This window comes from Scyliorhinus torazame, chromosome 16, assembly GCF_047496885.1.
Source record: "Scyliorhinus torazame isolate Kashiwa2021f chromosome 16, sScyTor2.1, whole genome shotgun sequence".
In the NCBI taxonomy this organism is placed as follows: domain Eukaryota; kingdom Metazoa; phylum Chordata; class Chondrichthyes; order Carcharhiniformes; family Scyliorhinidae; genus Scyliorhinus; species Scyliorhinus torazame.
The window spans coordinates 154,553,187-154,570,388 of NC_092722.1; the positions used below are offsets into that span (position 1 = coordinate 154,553,187).

The window sequence follows — 17,202 nt, forward strand, 5'->3', positions numbered from 1 at the left end:
AGGGTTTTACTAGGGCGCATCGAGAACTAAACTTTAACGTTAGATGGGCCACATGACTTTTTTGTGCTATAAAGTTCAACGCTTTTATTGAATACTATTTTTCAATGCTATTATCCAAATTGAGGCTTTTATCTTAATATGTTCCTATTTCTCTTCCAAAGAAAATGTGTTCTCAATAAAGGATTTCCAGAAAAACCTTCGTAAGATATTTTTTAGAACCAATGGTTTGTAAAGGTTTCCTGTTTTTGTTGAAAAGAATGACATTGATCTTACACTTCCCCCAACATGTCATCCAATTCTTCAGTTAGCCCAACGATCAAATATTGAGGGAGTTGTGGTTACTTTTATTTCCATAGTTTAATATATTTTCCAGATGTTACAATGGAAAACCTTTTGCTGATTTAGACATTTTGACTGCACTTCATGAGTGGTGAGGCTAAGGCAGCATTTTCATATGATTTTCCTTTGCTGCTGCTATGCTTCAGTTTTGCAATATTGCCAACCTATTCCCCTGAAGTACTGGACAAATGCATTTCAACATTATTCAGATTAAACATTGTGCTGGCGTTGTGCTCAACATTGTGTTTTAATCATGCGTTTAACTGTTATGTTTTTTCACAGTAATTTCATTGCAGTGTTAATAAGCCTACTTGTGCCACTAATCAAGATTATTATTATTGTATACTCATGATAATGAATCACTTTTGTGCCAAAACTAAATTTTCTTTAGCCATTCCTCGCTGCTTCTAAGGCCTCAGGCAGCACTTCAAGATAAAGGGGGCTACCAGAGGCTTATGCCCTCTAACAATAATGAGCAGGAGTGCGCAACTGGGATTTTCCTTCCCTCTTAGTGAGAACATGCCTTCCGTCCATTCAGTCATTCTGATAGCTTCACTGAGACCAACATCTCACAATGTTAAGAATTGCAGATGCTAGTTCACTTCCTACTAATCTATGGCGGAGTGAGTTGAGCAGACTGACCTTTCTAGACCCCCTCCTCTGAATTATAATGCAGCTTTCTTGCTGGCGAAATAATATTTGCAACTAACTGTTACCAAAATGGGGAACTGTAGGTGTAAAGTCACACGTTAACATTCATTGATGACATTACAATCCATCGTACACAGACATGGGATACTGCTTCGCCAATTTAACAGAAGATCAATTTGGAGTGCAAGGACTTCTAAAAGGTGCTTGCAAAAGTGCCACATAATAGGTTTGCCAGCAAGGAATAAAAGGGTAAAAGGGACAATGGCAGTGGTAATGTAGTGGTTCCCCAGCATCGGCACTAGAACCGCTGCTTTTAAAAATCTATATTAATGACCTAGATTTGAATGTGCAGGGTATAATTTCAAAGTTTTCAGGTGACAGAAAACATGAGAGTATTGTGAACTGTGTGGAAAATAGTGTTGGCTGCAAGGGGACACAGACTGGCTGGTGGCAGGCACAGGGGTGGGAGTGGTGGGGGGGGGGGTGGTTACATGTGCACAAACTGTTGAAGGTAGCAGAGCAGGTTGAGAAAGTGGTCAAACAGGCATACAGCTTTTATTGATCGAGGCATGGAGTACAAAATTAGAGGTGCCAGAAATTTGGCAGTTGTGTAAAGGTTATATTAGATATGGCAGAGAGGAAATTTAATAAGAAGATTTCAAAATCATGAGGGGTCTAGACAGAGTAGGCAGAGAGAAACTGTTCCATTGATAGAAGGGCCAAGAATCAAAAGACACTGATTTAAGTTGAATGGCAAAAGAAGCAATGACAATATGAGGAATGGGTCTTGCTGGGTTCTTGCAGAGAGACAGCAAGGACAAGATGGACCAAATAGCCTCATTCTGTGCTGCAACCATTCTATGCGTCTGTGATAAAGAATAACGGCAGCAGAAAGGCTGTCAGAATGATACATTTATACAAAGTTCCATGGCTCATGTAAGGGGAAAATTCGGGACAACGGATCAAGACCATAAATCATGGCTGACACTGTACCAGAAACAGGCAGGCAAAGGGTTAAATCAGATGGGTAGCACAGAAAGACCACACTTAAAAAGCACAGACACAGATCCTATCAGGACAATAAAGTATTCCCAATCAATACAAAGCCTGCATTTAACACCTCGTTATGAAACCCGGAACATATCTCACCGCCACCCAAAAGCCATCACCATTTAATCTAGTTAAAGGGACCTCTATTGTGAACCTAAATAAATCCTATTAAAATGCACGGTATTGACGTCAGAACCAGGAAGCCCGCGAAAAGCTATGAATGAATGAAATCATGAATGAATGGGCTGTGAAGTGGGAACCAGTAATGGCCCACTGAAACTAACCTACGATAAAACCTTCATGAATAAGCCCGCCAAGAATCATGTCTGCAGGGTAAACCTGTAAATATACATGAACCCAAAAGCCTGCCAAAACTTGTAAGAAATCTGTACTAGAAAAGATAAAGCCTTTCTGTATGTATTTTGAGTTCAGTGTGGACCGTGCTGTCTTTTAACGCCGGCCCGCTGTTCTGCCTGGAGCTTCAGATAATAAACCCTGTCTTGCGATTCAAACTTCTGACTCAGGCTGACTTTTTCCCTGCAACAGCTCGGAATTAGTGATTACATCGAAGTGGTCTGCGTGCAAATTCAAAACCTATTATTAGATTCTCCTTATTTTGTTTACTCTGTAAATGTGAGCTTTGCACGGCACGCAAAGGTAGGGACCCAAGGTGCTGCCTGCGCTCCCCGGGAATCGACAGAGGCCAGGATTTTCCAGCCCCTCCCTGCTGCTGGGCTCTTCCTGCCCTGCTGAAAGTCAATGGGTTTTTGGCAGGCTTGTGCATTCCTCACGGCAGGTCCCGCTACGGCAGGGTCGCAAAATCTCAGCCTTATTCTTTTATTGGTAGTATGGAAACGGCAGCACGGTAGCACAGTGTTTAGCACTGCAGCCTCTCAGCACCAGGGAACCGGGTTTGATTCCGACTTTGGGTGACTGTCAGTGTGGAATTTGCACATTCTCCCTGTGTCGGCATGGGTTTTGTTTGGGTACTCCAGTTTCCTCCCACAGTCCAGAGATGTGCAGGTTGGGTGGATTGGCCATGCAAAATTGTCCTTTAGGGTGGGGTTACAGGAATAGGGCGGGGGATTGGGCCTAGGTAGGGTAGCCTTTCGAAGGGTCGGTGCAGACGCGATGGGCCGAAAGGACTCCTTCTGCACAGTTGGGATTCTATGATTCGATGACATTTCTCCCTCAGGCTCTGGGATACTTCAGTTTCTATGTTGTAACATGTAAGAAAACATAGATTCCCACTAGTTTTAGTTTCACTTGCAGTTCTTTAGTAATATAATCCTGTGAAACAGGTGTCTTGCATTACCTAGAGAGGGAACAATCCGATATATTCCAACAATATTCCGTATGCGAACCGTTCTTTCATGAAGCCCTTTGTATTGTATGTAGCCTAAGATCCAGTGTGTGAAAATAATTCTCCTACTCCTCCAAGTAGTATTTCCAAATGTAATGCTTTTCGCCTTGTTTCCCTGCTGAATACACACCGTGGAACAGGAAAGCCTCAGGAAATTGAAAAGAAGCTAAAAACCTTAATGACTTTATTTCATAAAGTTCATTATTCCCATATCTATTCTGTTTCCTTGTTTTAATTAGTTGATGCCCAGCTGCAGAACAAGACTTTGCTCAGGGGGATGCATCAGGGAGCATAGTTTGCACTGAAATAATTGCTCCCGACATTGATTTCAGTTTTAAAAAATCAAGTTGCTGATATTGTACAGATAAAGGAAGTCTGGCAGGCGCCCACCAAAGCCGAATAAGCTTCCTGTTGCACAATTTCATTCATTTGACTAATCAGTGGCAATGTAATAATAAGACAGTATTCTAGCACTATTGCTTAATTTGAACAGAAAACTGACTTCAGCTTCATCGCATCCGGATGGGGCCAGTGGGAGGACAGATCCTCCTGGGAAGGGGGCTGCAGTGGTGTGCGCCAGTGAAAAAATGGTTGGGGTTGGTGGGGAGGGGGGGATCCAGCGGGGGACAGATCCCGGAGGGAGACCCTGTCTTGTCGGCCGTCGGGGTACACCACATAGGCGTACTGGGGGTTAGCATGGAGGAGATGTACCCTCTCGATCAGTGGGTCCGACTTGTGGGCCCGTACGTGTTTGCGGAGTAGGACGGGTCCGGGGGCTGCCAGCCATGTTGGGAGCGAGGTCCCCAAGGAGGACTTCCTAGGGAAGGCAAGGAGACGTTCATGAGGTGTTTCGTTGGTAGTAGTGCACAGTAGTGATCGGATGGAGTGAAGTGCATCGGGAAGGACCTCCTGCCGTCGGGACATTGGGAGATTCTTGGACCGCAGGGCCAGTAGGATGGCCTTCCAGACCGTCCCGTTCTCCCTCTCTACCTGCCCTTTTTCCCAGGAGTTGTAACTGGTCGTCCTGCTGGAGGCAATGCCCTTGCTGAGCAGGAATTGACGCATCTCGTCACTCATGAAGGAGGACCCCCTTTCGCTATGGATGTAGGCGGGGAAACCGAACAGGGCAAAGATGTTGTGGAGGGCCTTAATAACGGTGGCAGCCGTCATGTCGGGATAGGGGATGGCGAAAGGGAACTGGGAGTACTCATCAATCACGTTTAAGAAATGTGTGTTGCAGTTGGTGGAGGGAAGGGGCCCTTTGAAATCCATGCTGAGGCATTCAAAGGGGCGGGATGCCTTCACCAGGTGCGCTTTCTCTGGCCTGTAGAAGTGTGGCTTGCACTCCGCGCAGATTTGGCAGTTTCTGGTTACGGCCCTGACCTCCTCGATGGAGTAGGGCAGATTGCGGGCTTTAACAAAGTGGAAGAACCGAGTGACCCCCGGTGGCAGAGGTTGTCGTGGAGGGTCTGGAGTCGGTCTACTTGTACACTGGCACAAGTGCCGCGTGACAGGGCATCAGGAGGCTCGTTGAGCTTCCTGGGACGATACACGATCTCGTAATTATAGGTGGAGAGCTCGATCTTCCACCATAAGATCTCATCATTCTTAATTTTGCCCTGCTGTGCATTGTCAAACATGAAGGCTACCGACCGTTGGTCAGTGAGGAGACTGAATCTCCTGCTGACCAGGTAATGCCTCCAATGCCGCACAGCTTCGACGATGGCTTGGGCCTCCTTCTCGGCGGAGGAATGGCGGATTTCTGAGGCGTGGAGGGTACATGAAAAGAAGGCCACGGGTCTGCCCGCCTGATTGAGGGTGGCAGCCAGAGCTACGTCTGATGCATCGCTCTTGACCTGGAAGGGGAGGGACTCATCGATTGCGTGCATCGTCGCCCTGGCAATGTCTGCTTTGATGCGACTGAAAGCCTGGCGGGCCTCTGCCGATAGGGGGAAAACCGTGGACTGAATTAGTGGGCGGGTCTTGTCCACATCATTGGGGACCCACTGGGCGTAATAAGAAAAGAAGCCCAGGCAACATTTCAGGGCCTTGGGACAGTGGGGGAGGGGAAACTCCATGCGTTTGGGATCTGGGCCTATGACTCCATCATGCACTACGTATCCAAGGATGGCTAGGCGATCGGTGCGAAACACACATTTGTCCTTGTTATAGGTTAAGTTAAGGATTTTTGCGGTATGGAGGAATTTGCGGAGGTTGGTGTTGTGGTCCTGCTGGTCGTGGCCGCAGATGGTGACATTGTCAAGGTATGGGAACATGGCCCGCAGACCGTACCGGTCAACCATTCAGTCCCTCTCCCATTGGTAGACCGACACCCCATTTGTGACACCAAAGGGAAACCTTAGAAAGTGGTAGAGCCGCCCATCTGCTTCGAATGCAGTGTACTTGCGGTTGTCCGGGCGAATGGGGAGCTGATAGTTGGCTAATTTAAGGTCTACTGTGGAGAAAACCTTGTATTGCGCTATCTGGTTGACCATTTCAGATATGCGGGGGAGAGGGTACGCGTCGAGCTGCGTATACCTGTTGATGGTCTGACTGTAGTCTATGACCATCTATGTTTCTCCCCGGTCTTTACAACCACGACTTGAGCTCTCCAGAGACTGTTGCTGGCCTCGATAATGCCTTCCTTTAGTAACCGTTGGACTTCCGACCTAATGAAGGTCCGGTCCTGGGCACTGTACCGTCTGCTCCTGGTGGCGACGGGTTTGCAATTGGCGGTCAGGTTTGCAAACAGGGAAGGTGAGTCGACCTTGGGGGCCACGAGGCCGCAGACAGTGAGGGGGGGTATGGGGCCGCCAAATTTGAACGTTAAACTTTGCAGGTTACACTGGAAGTCCTGTCCTAGGAGTGTGGCAGCGCAGAGATCGTAGAGGACGTAGAGTCGGAAGTTATTGAACTCCATGCCCTGGACCGTGAGGTTGGCTATGCAGTACCCCCGGATCTCAACAGAGTGGGACCCAGAGGCCAGGGAGATCTTTTGTTTAATCGGGTGTACAGCGAGGGAGCAGTGTCTTACCGTATTGGGATGGATGAAGCTCTCCATGCTCCCAGAGTCGATCAAGCAGGATGTCTTGTGCCCGTTGATGAGTACCGACGTCGTAGCGGTTGAAAGCGTTCGGGGCCGAGACTGGTCCAGTGTCACTGAGGCAAGTTGTGACAGAAGCTGAGAGATCTCGTCGGACGATACACGGCCACCCGAGTCGGGGTCCTGAGGTGTCATCCAAGATGGCTGCCCCCATGAATCGCACATGGCCGGCTGGGAGATCTCATCAGGCGATATATGGCCAGCCGAGTCGGGTTCCAGAGATATCATCCAAGGCGGCTGCCCCCATGAATCGCACATGGCCTGTGAGGAGAGAAATGGCAGCGAGCCAGGTTCGCCTTTGGAGACAGCGGCAGCTGACCCGGCCTGGCATACTGCCACGAGGTGCCCCTTCTTCCCGCAGCCCTTGCAAATTGCGGATCGGGCCGGGCAGCATTGCCAGGGGTGTTTGTTTTGCCCGCAAAAATAGCATTGGGCCCCTCCCCGGGGTTTCTGACTGCAGCACTGCACAAGCTTGTGGGGAATTTAGGGGTTCTTTGAAATCGGCCGCGGGTGGGGTCCACCCTGTCCATGCGGGTACCGTGCGGTTGTACCGTGTGGGCATTGCGGGAGGCTACATCTAGGGAGTGCGCAAGTTTCCGTGCCTCTTTAATCCCTAGCATGTCATTTTCCAGCAGTCGCTGGCGGATTTTAGAGGACAGCAAGCCCGCAACAAAAGCATCCCGTATTAAGAGTTTGGTGTGGTCATTGGCTGAGACTTGTGGACAGTTATAGTTTCTACCTAACATTAACAATGCGCGGTAAAAATCGTCCAGTGATTCCCCTGGGATTTGCCGCCTGGTAGCTAAAGATGCCGAGCGTATACCTGATTCACAGTGCGGACGTAGTGCTCTTTTAACAAAGTCATTGCGTCCTCAAAACCATCCGCGTCTTCGACAAGCGTGTAGATTTCTGGGCTCACCCTTGAATGGAGGACTTGCATTTTCTGTTCCTCCGTGGGGGTAGTGGGGCCATCCTAATGTACCCATTTGTAGTGCAACAATTACTCACTCAAGTCGAGAAGTGATGAAGTCAATCGAGGCTTGATGAAGCAAGACTTGTTCCCCAGCAGCTCAGTTACAGAATGCGGCTGCTGGGAGAACTCAAGCTCTTATACTCCGCCTTCAGGGCGGAGCCAGCAGGCGGCAGATCCAACCAGGACCAGGGACCTGTCAGCCAATAGCCTCTCGGCTTCACAGGTACCGTACTACCCCTAATACATACCACCACACCGTTGAAACATGCCAGACAATGTTTAAAAGTTGCTGCTGCATTTGCTGCGTGAGGGTTGATTTGTAGACACACTGGCTTGATGCGGAGAACAGCCATTCTTCAATCTTGTTCATTAAATTGATGCACGATCACTACTGAAGCGAGATTGTAGTCCAATTGAAGGCATTAATGAACAAGTAGTTACCCCAGCAGCTCCGGTACAGAATGACTGCTGTGGATGTAACACAGACTCTTATGCTCCGCCTGCTGGGCGGACCCAGCAGGCAGGTTCCACAACTCATACTACAGTATAAGGTACATCCCACCTCGGTACCGCGATACCCCTAATATAGCCTACCACATGTTCTTTATTGCAAAGGGATTGGAGTTTGAAAATAGGAAGGTCTGTTGCAATTGTACAGGGTGTTGGTGAGGCCTCACCTGGAATAATGCGTACAGTTTTGGTCCCTTCCCAAAACAAAGGATATAGTAACATTGGAGATAGTCCAAAGGAGATTCACCAGGCTCATTCCTGGGATGAGGGTTGTCCTATCATGAGAGACTACATAGTCTGTGTCTGTATTCTTGGAATGACCCTATTCAAACATGTAAGATCCTGAGAGGGATTGACAGGGTAGATGGTGAGATGTTTTCACCAGTGAGAGAGTCTCGAATAAGGGGACATAACTACAAGATAAAGGGCCAGTCATTTAAAACTGAGGCGCATGGAGATTTCTTCTTGCGAGGATGGTGAATTCTCTTCCCCGGAGGGTAATGGAGGCTGGTTCTTTAGAAGTATTTCAAGTGGAGATGGATAAATATTTGACAGAGTGAGGAATAGAGGGCCGTGGGGAAATGGCACAGAAAAGGAGTTGAGGCCGGCATAGATCAGCCATGATCGCATTGAATGGCGGGGCAGGCTCGAAGGGCCTGGTGGCCTCCTCCTGCTTCTAATTCCTGTGTTCTTGTGCAGTGGATGATCTCATCTAACCTCACCAAAATTCTGATGCTGCATTCCCATCATCTCTCACAAATGGGTGGATGCCAATCCTTACACCCCCATCCACTACATTGGATTGTGATGAGTGGAGCAGCTATTGGGCTTGCTCTCCTTGAGATTCTCATGTTGTCACTGCAGCCGAAGCAGTGACCTCCACTAAAAGGGTTGCTTCTATATTTTTAAAAAATCACAAGAATCTTCCTGTGGAAGAGCTGGAATGTCATCTACCTCCTGCGTCTTATCTTCGGGCTGCTGATGGTGAATCATGTGGCCCAATATTCAACAGGGTCAAGTAGGTCGGCTGCCTCTGGAGGCATGAAGGTTCAATCAATTAATATAAACGGTTGGGTCAGCCCTGTCTGCACATCAATTGATATGCACCAGAAAGCAGACAACATGAAATCCCTAGGCCTTTATTTCTATTCCCTTTGGACCTTGGAGGAGTCTAAATAATTTGAAAGGTCGGATCCTTATTTGATTAACTCTGAGGATTCCTCATTGTTATTTGTTTAAAGCCCTTGAATGTCTCAGCAATCGTACACGTCATGTTGCGTGGCACAGTGCGACTGCAGACCAGGAAGGTCCAGGTTTCATTCCTGGCTTGTATTGCATTAGCTAATTTCAGCTAGGGCAATAATAATGCTAAGGGGTCTGCAAGTAACTGGAAGCACATTACTCCGATGTTCAGGAGCAGAAGGTGGCCTCAGGCTCCTCGTCTGCTGGAGGTTGAATATCCAGAGGCTTATCACCAGGGTCTGACGACGGAATGGCCCAGGAAGGGCATGAACCTGATTTGCATAAATTTGAATGCATCTTCAGATCTCATAGAATCTTCCCACCCACGAATTACTACTAGTTTTTAAAAACAGGAACCAGGTGCCATGACCTCCGAGAGGGAGAAAGGGGGTGAATACCCCTCTACACCAAGTACCAGGGGGTCCAAGGGGGCAGAGCCCTCAGCCCAGCTCCAGGTGTGGGTGTTAAGTGGGGAAAATGTGGGGCTCAGGATGGGGGTCACGGCTGATGTGGCGGTGGATGGGTTCAATTGTTAAAAATTATTGCAGTGCCTCTCCAGGAATCTTAAGTGTAATTCCTGACAGCAATGAGATCTCCGGATGATACAGCCTGAGTAAGAAAGATGCCTATTAGACTTGCCTATCCCTGATGTGGAAAGTAATTGTGCCCTCTAAAATTCCTGAGACTTACACTTGTCAAACAAATGGCACTCATGAGTTCACCATTAAAAATGTCAGCTGCCCACAATCTCAAAATCAAGGAGAAGGGTGGTAACTCATAGTTCAAAGATAGATGCTTGGGTGCACGTAATCGAGAGGGACTGTGTCTGCATAAGTGCTGAATCCCAGAGCTTGCCATTGAGAATCTATTATCCCTCAAGATGGACATTGCCACCCAGTTGACCCTCCCCATGAGGGAAAGGTGACCATTGACACCTCCTATCAGAACCCCCAGTGAAGTAGAGAATAAGGAAGAGGACACCCTGGGAGGCCAGAGTCAGTTCTGAAGGGGCGAGAGCATTGACCAGGGCCAATAAAGCAATGGAGATGGAAGGGTCCAGAGATGTGAGTGAGTGATAGCTGCTGGATAAGGTGCAGGATTCGCAGCTTCCAGGACTGGGAGGACAATGGGTGAGGGGAGGTACTGAAGTTAAGCAGCTGTGACACCAGCCTGACTCTCTCTCTCTCATCCATCCTTTGCAGCTTACCCATTGAGATCAGTATGGAGCCAGTCGAGCTGCAATTCTGCTAATTACAGCGCAGGAGGAGCACAGACTCCAGCAGCTATGACTGGAGGCACCCAGGGAGCACCCAGCACCAGGAGACCAGGGGCCACAGGGCAGGCTCAAGGGCCAGAAACAGCAGCAGCCAAACAGGGGGGCATGAAGGCAAAGAAGGAGACTGATGGTATACAGGGCCAGGGTGTACTTCCTGGAGCTGACAGACATGTGCCGCAGGAGACTCGGACTCACCAGGGAAACAGTGCGGTACCTATGCCACATTCTGTACAACTTGGTGGCACATGGAGGCGGAGGGCATCCCTCCCTTTGGTCATGAAGATCACAGCACCCCTCAACTTCTACATGGTGGGTTCGTTCCAGGGCTCCACGGGTGACCTGTGTGGCATTTCCCAGTAATCCGCTCATGAATGCACCCATGATGTCACTGTGCACTCTCTACGAGGGCATGGGGCTTCATCCGTTTCAACCTGGACCAGGCCCGGCAGGACAAGAGGTCTGAGGGATTCTGCTCCATAGCTGGTCTGCCACAGCTGCAGAGGGCAATCGAGGGCAGCACGGTAGCATGGTGGTTAGCATAATTGCTTCACAGCTCCAGGATCCACGTTCGATTCCCGGCTTGGGTCACTCTGTGCGGAGTCTGCACGTTCTCCCCGTGTGTGCTTGGGTTTCCTCCGGGTGCTCCGGTTTCCTCCCACAGTCCAAAGATGTGCAGGTTAGGTGGATTGGCCATGATAAATTGCCCTTAATGTCCAAAATTGCCCTTAGTGGTGGGTGGGGTTACTGGGTTATGGGGATAGGGTGGAGGTGTGGGCTTGGATAGTGTGCTCTTTCCAAGAGCCGGTGCAGACTCGATGGGTCGAATGGCCTCCTTCTGCACTGTAAATTCTATGATGCTATGACTGCACTCATGTCAGTCCCACTCATGAACACAAAGGGTTTCCATTCTCTTATTGTCCAGCTGGAGTGTGGCCATCAGATGAGGTTCATGCATGTGTGTTCATGTTTCCCAGGAGTGTGCATGATAACTACATCCTTGGACTATCGCAAAGTCTGGAATATTCGCTGGTCAATCAAGGCTGCAGGAATGGCTTGTTTGGGACAAAGGAACCACTGAGGTCTTGGCTGATGATGCCAGTCCAGAGGTCTGAGACTGAAGCAGAGGCCCGCTTAAATGAGGCTCCCAATGCCAACAGGTCTGTGATTGAGCAATGCATCAGACTCCTTCAGATGTGCTTCCGCTGCCTCAACAGGTCCGGTGGGCCTTATAGTACAGTCTCCAGAGGGTCTCCCGCATTGTGGTGGTCTGCTATGCCCTGCATAACTTGTCAGAGCAGTGAGTGACCACCTTACTGATGAAGGCTTGGAAGGCAGACCATCTCCTTGAATGGGGAGGAAGACCAGGAGGGAGTGGAGGAAGAGGCTGGAGAAGTGCCGGAGGATGGAGCGAGGGTTCGTAAGGGCAGAAGGACCAGGGCTGCCCTGGTAACATGTGCATTTGTGACATTTGATTAAAAAAACCAACTCTCTATGCCTAACCACCCATGCCCATGCTCTGCCCCTTACAATTCGTTAGCCTTGCAAACCCTCCCACTATGTCTAGGTGTATCTTCAGGTTTCACATCAGAATTGGAGGCAGCAGGGGTGGCATGGTGGCACAGTGGTTAGCACTGCTGCCTCGCGGCTCTGAGAAGTGGTTAGCACTGCTGCCTCGCGGCTCTGAGAACCTGGGTTTGATCCCGGCCCTGGGTCATGTCTGTGTGGAGTTTGCACATTCTCCCCGTGTCACCCCCACAACCCAAGGATGTGCAGGCGAGGTGGATTAGCCACGCTAAATTACCCTTTAATTGGAAAAAAAATAATTGGGTACTGTAAATTTATTTTAAGAAAGAACTGGAGGTGGCTCGCTGCCTTTCATGCCTGTTGCCTGAGATGCCCTTGGCATGCATCGCCTGGAGAGCCAGTACCTGGAAGGTGCTGGCCTACTCTCAGGAGGCAATCGTGTTGCCGCATTACCCTGTTCAGCCCATTATTTCTGAGATGTGGCGATATCAGGAAGGGTGGATTCAGAAGGGCTGGTCACTCACAAGCTCTCCTGGGTTGAAGGCCCCAGGAGGTGCTCCAGCAGTTCCTCCTCCCTCCAGGTGATTGCAGGCCCTTTAATTACTCCATGGGCTGGAGGGGCAGCTGGCGTGAGCTCCACCAGGCTGAACATCATCTGGCATTGCCAATCTTGGAGACACGTCATTGTCTGGGCCATGGTGTTGAACGCCTCAGCCATGATCGTCAGGAACTGAGAAATTCCTCGGAGATCAGCAGTCATGGATCTGACATCTTGGAGCAGGCTTTCCAATGTGGCTGCCACCTTTGCAGTGTTGGCCTGACTGCCACGCATTGCCGGCAACATCTCCTGTGACAGGAGGCTTTGAGAATCCTCCATTTGGCCTTGAAGTCACATAAAAGTCGCTGACAACCTCTCCTGGTGTTCGCAGCTCTGTCTCTGCATCTCAAGCAGCTGAGGAGTGAATGTCTCTCGAGGCACAGCACCTGGGGCACAGCTGTGATCTATGAACCAGCAGACCTCCAACTGTCCGAACTATGGGACATTCTTGCCTCCACCTGATGTTCATCAGAAGCAGTGTGGTGTTCACTAGAAAGTGCCTGCTAACTGTGGTATTATAGATATTACGGTACCTGATAGGCTAAAGCACCCTGGGTGGAAACTGTATGCTTTCTATTGGCTAGAGTGTATAATAGCTCCGCCCTGATAGGCGGGATATAAGAACCCGTGCCACCCCAGCAGCCCTCTTTCTGTACCTGAGCTGCTGGGGGAAACATCTAGCTTATTAAAGCCTTCAGTTGGACTACAACCTCGCTTTAGTGGTCATTGATCATGCATCACTGAGTTCATCCACCAAGGTGTGTGTCTCTGCAATGGTGGATGGTGCACATGATAGCTGTGACACTTCATCCGGTTCCTCTTCCAAGATATCCTCTGAGGTGCTTTCAAGCTGGCCCGTGGGGCACTGCTGGTCGACGAGTCAGGTTCTTCGGTTTATGCTCCTGCAAGGCAAGGGACATGGGTTTTAGTACATGGCCTGGTCAAGGGTTTGAACAATGACGCACTGACTTGTGACTGATCATCTGGGTGAAGGTGCAGTAGCTCCTCACTTCTCTTCTGCAGTCAACCACTCTCAGTGCAGTCCCACTCCTGCTCCTCCCCTGCGAGTTCCATGACCATCTCCTCAAATGGAGTCGGGATCCTCAGCTCGGGCATTCCCATTTCCTCTCTCTCTCTCGGTGGTTGTGGGTTATCTTCTCCTGCAGGGACACAAAAGGGGATAATGTGAGCTGGACGCCTGACAGATCAGAGGCTGATGACAACTAGCATGTGTGGGCGCAGCGTCTAAGCAGCAAGGGGTTCTGATGAAGAGTGCTGGGGGGGGGGGGGGGGGGGGTTCGAGGATGATGCTGGGAGTTTGGGTGCTGGAAACTTGAGAAGTGATAGTATGTGGGTTCCAGGTGACATTACCAAGATGACGGAAGCATGAAGTTCCAAGAGGAGACAGGGAGCACTTATGGGGCGGCACAGTAGCACAGTGGTTAGCACTGTTGCAGCACTGTTGCTTCACAGCGGCAAGGTTCCAAGTTTGATTCCCGGCTTTGGGTCACTGTGCGGAGTCTGCACGTTCTCCCCATGTCTGCGTGGGTTTCCTCCGGGTGCTCCAGTTTCCTCCCACAAGTCCTGAAAGACATGCTGTTAGATGAATTGGACATTCTGAATTCTCCCTCTGTGTACCTGAACAGGCGCCGGAATGTGGCGACTCGGGGCTTTTCACAGTAACTTCATTGTAGTGTTAATCTGGATCTGTAAAGATTTAATCACCTGTTAATGCTCGCATTCCAAGCATTGTCTGGCATCTTTGAATCTGTCTATATATATGTTTCTGGAACATACCTCTTCATTCACCTGAGGAAGGAGCAGCGCTCCGAAAGCTAGTGACATCGAAACAAACCTGTTGGACTTTAACCTGGTGTTATAAAACTTTTTACTGTGTTAATTTAAGCCTACTTGTGACACTAATAAATATTATTATGGGCGGCACGGTAGCACAGTGGTTAGCACTGTTGCTTCACAATGCCAGGGTCCCAGGTTCGATTCCCAGCTTGGGTCACTATCTGTGCGGAGTCTGTACCTTCTTCCCGTGTCTGCATGGGTTTCCACCAGATGCTCCAGTTTCCTCCCACAAGTCCCGAAAGACGTGCTTGTTAGGTGAATTGGACATTCTGAATTCTCCTTCAATGTATCCGAACAGATGCCTGAGTGCGGAGACTAGGGAATTTTGGCAGTAATTTCATTGCTGTGTTAATGTAAGCCTACTTGTGACAATAATGAAGATCATTATTATTGTTACCCTCGCTGGTTGCAGTTGGTCATTCATCTCCTTCCGACACAGCACTCTTGCCCTCTTGGGCAGGCTGCTGGGACTGAGCAGTGCTCCCACCTTCTCCGAGGTGGAATTCATGACTTTGCTGGAGGGTCTCCTGCCAGTCTGAGGATAGATATTTGCCCTTCTCTCCTCCACAACATCCAACACTCTTGCGAGGGCTCCCTCGGTGAATTGTGGAGCTGGATTCTTGGCTGTTAACCTCTTGGCTTCACTGTGAGCAACTTCTGTGGAGTCATTTAAATGCAGTGCTTCCTTGATTGAAGTGTTCAGATGACCCCTCGGGCTGGTGAATCAGGGTGTTTCATGTAGGAGAGAAGATTGTGATCTAGACCACAGCGCCGGGACCAATGGGAATCACACTGATTTTCTTGCCGAAAGTGCCACTTTGCCAGTTTTGGGGAAAATTGCCCCCGCTGTGTTGGCTCATTATTTCCATCTTTAAAAGTATTTTGCTCCATGGGGATTTTAACTCACAGGATTACATAAATGCCTTCCTGAGATATAAACTGAAATAAAATGAGCTATAGCTGGAAAGAACTAACCACCCACAGAAGTTGGGGAAACAGTCTCATACTATTCCTGAATGGAGCACTATTCATATTCCATAGCGAAATGTATTTATGGAAGATCATACTTAATGTCTAAGGCGAAAAGAGAGAGTCCATTTACTAAAAAAATAACTTTGTGATATATCTTTTTAGGTGATCAAGGGTTTATAAAGAATCTTATATGGTTAGCACATACAAATCCTGTGCTTATTGCTGTGTCTGGAAACTGCATGCAAGGTCTCATGATAGGGTGAATGATGTATTTATTGGCTAAATTAGAAAAATAGTGAGTCATGATCTTCCAGGAAAGTGGCTCAAATTATTTACATCACACTTAACTGGTTGAAAGTTCAGCTCCCAGAGGTGGTGAGCATTCCAACCGCATGAGCGAACGGTACAGAATTTCATCTCGCATTCCCTTTAACCTAAGTCCTAAAACTGAAACAATAGAAAAGTTTATAGTTGCTAAATACTGGAATTAATTAACGAGATCGGTCAAAATCAATTACATTGTCATCCAAACTGAAATAGATGTGCACTTGCTATTCAGGAATGTTTATCCAATTGTGTTCGTTTGAATCTAAGCTGGGTCTTAACTTCATCAATGGAGGCTCCGGAGTGGCCAGTGACACAATGGGGGCGATTTTCTGCTGGCATTCGCCACAGGCGCAAATGGTGACACCGGCAGAAAAATCTCATGAGACGGTGGGAACAGGGATCCTGGTGGCCAGATCTGTCTCTGATTTTCCTCTCCTCTCGCCAGTGACGCAATGAGGTTCCCGCGTTTAAATTAATTTTCATAAATTAATATATGGTTAGGGGTGGAAGAGGCGGCATTGCAGGAGCGTTGGGGCTGAGGGATAGTATCAGGGGAATGCAGTCGAGGAAGGCTACAGGCCGGATGGATTTCCAGCGGAGTTTTATCACGGAAAGAGTTGGCCCACCATCTGTTGGGGTTGTTTAGTGAGGCAGTGGAGAGGGGTAAGTTGTCTCAGGCATTGATTTAGCTGATCTCAATGGAGGGGAAGGACCAACTGGAGTGTGGGTGCTACAGGCCCATCGCTTTGTTGAACACGGATGTGAACGTACTGGCGAAGGTGTTGGTGGGTAGGTTGGAAGGGTGTGTGCCAGAGGTGATCTCCGAGCACAGGTTTTGTGAAGGGTAGGCAGCTCTCCAGCAACATTAGAAGGCTGTTGAACATAGTTATGATTCGGTCAGGGCGGCAGGCACCGAAGGTTAATATATCCATGGAGGCGGAGAAGGCCTCTGATTGGGTAGAGTGGAGGCACCTGCTTGAAATTCTGGGTAGATTTGGGTTTGGGCGAAAGTTTGTGGCGTGGGTGCATCTATCGTATGCGACCCCGGTGCCAAGCTTGTGTATGAACAAAACTGTGCAAGGTATTTTGGGCTGCATAGGGGAATGGGGCAGGGGTACCCACTGTGAGTGGATTAGGTTGGAGGAAGAGTCCTGCAGGGGTTTTGATCGGAGGACCCTGGTGACGGTCCCATTGCTGTTAGCCCCGGGGTAACATACAGGGAGTCAGGAGGTGCAATGGACTATCAGCACATAGAACCAGTTGAGGAGGTATTTTAAGTTGGATAAACTGTCGTTGCTGACGCCATTGTGTAGAAACCACAGGTTTAAGTTAGGGGGGGAATGGATGGGATGTATGTGAAATGGAGGGAGATGGGGCAGGAGCGGGTTAGGGATATATTCTCGGAGGGAAGTTTGTG

General features: G+C 49.0%; 1 long non-coding RNA gene across 1 annotated transcript in view; it reads right to left on the minus strand.

The window, feature by feature from the left end:
* LOC140392437 (uncharacterized) overlaps nt 1-15,872 on the minus strand; it is a 39,453-nt gene extending 23,581 nt beyond the window's left edge. Inside the window, exon 1 of the long non-coding RNA XR_011935353.1 lies at nt 15,807-15,872. This is a non-coding gene — a long non-coding RNA (uncharacterized lncRNA). The remainder of the gene's footprint in view (nt 1-15,806) is intronic.
* Nucleotides 15,873-17,202: the final 1,330 nt, after the last annotated feature.